Source organism: Cervus canadensis, chromosome 22 (genome assembly GCF_019320065.1).
Source record: "Cervus canadensis isolate Bull #8, Minnesota chromosome 22, ASM1932006v1, whole genome shotgun sequence".
NCBI classification, from domain to species: domain Eukaryota; kingdom Metazoa; phylum Chordata; class Mammalia; order Artiodactyla; family Cervidae; genus Cervus; species Cervus canadensis.
Genome location: NC_057407.1, coordinates 59,459,516 through 59,462,146, shown reverse-complemented (window position 1 = coordinate 59,462,146; position 2,631 = coordinate 59,459,516).

The window sequence follows — 2,631 nt, the reverse complement described above, 5'->3', positions numbered from 1 at the left end:
ATCTTAAAAACCTCAATGGCATCTGAATATAGTATAGTGTGAAACACTAGTAGACTGTATGTATAGGTTATTTTCTTAAAGCTTCCATTCACTTAACAGATACTGGTTAAGACCCTACTCTTTTCTAGGCACTCAAATTCAGTTGTTTATGAACAAAAATTCCTGTCCTTACTTCACACTTAACTTCCTAGCATACAGTGCTGTTGTCTTATTTTGTTTACTTTAAAATGTATTTTTTGATGTGGACCATTTTTTAAATGTTTATTGAATTTGTTACAATATTTCTTCTTTTTTTTAATGTTTTGGTCATGAGACATACAGGTTCTTAGCTACCTGACCAGGGATAAAACCCCCACTCCTTGCATTAGAAGTCAAAGTCTTAACCACTGGACCACCAGGGAAGTCCCTGTTATGCTCCTAATAATGGGTTAACCAACAATTGGTATAAGTAAAACTGCCACCTCTTATTTATTCAGTTCCCGTCACATATATTTTAAGACCATTCTCATCTTTTGCTCTCAGAGAAAAGGTTGTAATGATGGTCTTTGATCCTGTGAGTAAAAGTATCTGTAGGCAACGGAATCACTAGACCCATATGCTGAGTGCAGTTGTGATATTATAAATGTTGAAAATTATCCCCTAACTAGTACAGCCACTATGGAGAACAGTGTGGAGATTCCTTAAAAAACTGGAAATAGAACTGCCATATGACCCAGCAGTCCCACCTCTGGGCATACACACTGAGGAAACCGGAATTGAAAGAGACACATGCACCCCAATGTTCATCACAGCACTGTTTATAATAGCCAGGACATGGAAGCAACCTAGATGCCCATCAGCAGATGAAGGAATAAGAAAGCTGTGGTACATATACACCATGGAATATTACTCAGCCATTAAAAAGAATACATTTGAATCAGTTCTAATGAGGTGGATGAAACTGGAGCCCATTATACAGAGTGAAGTAAGCCAGAATGAAAAACACCAATACAGTATACTAATGCATATATATGGAATTTAGAAAGATGGTAATGATAACCCTGTATGCGAGCCAATAAAGGAGACACAGTTGTATTGAACAGTCTTTTGGACTCTGTGGGAGAGAGCGAGGGCGGGATGATATGGGAGAATGGCATTGAAACATGTAAATTATCACATGTGAAACGAATCACCAGTCCAGGTTTGATGCATGAGACAGGATGCTCAGGGCTGGTGCACTGGGATGACCCAGAGGGATGGAATGGGGAGAGAGGTGGGAGGGTTCTTCAGGATGGGGAACACATGGACACCCATGGAGGATTCAAGTCAATGTATGGCAAAAACCAATACAATATTGTAAAGTAAAATAATAAATAGATTAATTAAAAAAAGAAAATTATCTCCTAAGAGACTGAGCCCTCTTAGCCTTCTACCAAAAATGTGTAGATTGACTACAACCCACAACTTGTCAGCACTATACATCAACAGACTGCAGCACAAAGATTGCTTTATTCAAAAATGGGTTAAAATGTTATTTAATTTGAATGTATTTAACTATGAATGAAATTAAGCATATTCATCTATATTTAGTTGTATTTCACAAGAAGAGCCTTTGTTAAAATGGATTCTTTTGCTCATTAATTATTTTACTGTGCTTTTCTAAGATTAATAAATGAAATCTATTTATACTTAAAATTATGCTTAGTCTGGCATGTAAGTTGTAAAGATACTTTACCAGTTGGACATATATAATTTGTTACTGACTGCTTGTTTGGAGACTATAAAAACACATAAGGCAAATTTTTCAGTGATTCACATATAGCCAGATATGAAAAAATGCTCTCTTTATTTTTGTCTTCCTTTACTTGAGGTAACAATATAGGCCATTAAAAATATATATTACAAGAATTCTACTGAAAAGTTACAGGTATTGCTTGTAGCTTTCTGGGTTCACTTTATAAATTCCTAGTACTTAACCATAAGCCTGAAATATTTTTAAAAAGTTCTGAATATGGCATATGTTCATTTTTGAAATTTTTCCTTCATTTAAGAGACAGTGAATCTCTGAGTTCAAATTTAACTTTGAACAGCATAGTATAATTTAAAAACTAAAATTAAAATACATAAATAAATAAGAGCTGAATTTAAGATTGTCAACATCTGGGGACTTTCCTAGTGGTCCAGTGGTTGAGATTTTGCCTTCCAAAATAGGGGATGTGGGTTCAATTCCTGGTCAGGAGCTAAGATTGTAAAAGCCTTGCAGCCAGGAAAAACAAAACAAAAAACAGAAGCAATATTGTGATAAGTTCAATGAAGATTTTAAAATACTAAAGAAACCACATTAAAATTGAAAAATATTAAAATTGTAAACTAGACAGGTTTAAGAAGTAAAGTAAAAATTAAACTTAGTCAAGGCAACAGATTCAAATAAATGTACTGATAGGCTGGATCAACTGGCTGTGTACTCATTGCTAAAATTTTATGCTCTTTTTTTCTTTCCACTCAGTCTGTCACGTGTGTCTGTGTGAATGCAGTGTGTGCGTGTGCATGTATTTGTGTGTGTGCTCTGTTGTAGTTCAAGCACTGAGTTATATCCGCCTCTTTACAACTGCAGGTACTGCGGCACACCAGGCTTCCCTGTCCTTCTCTATC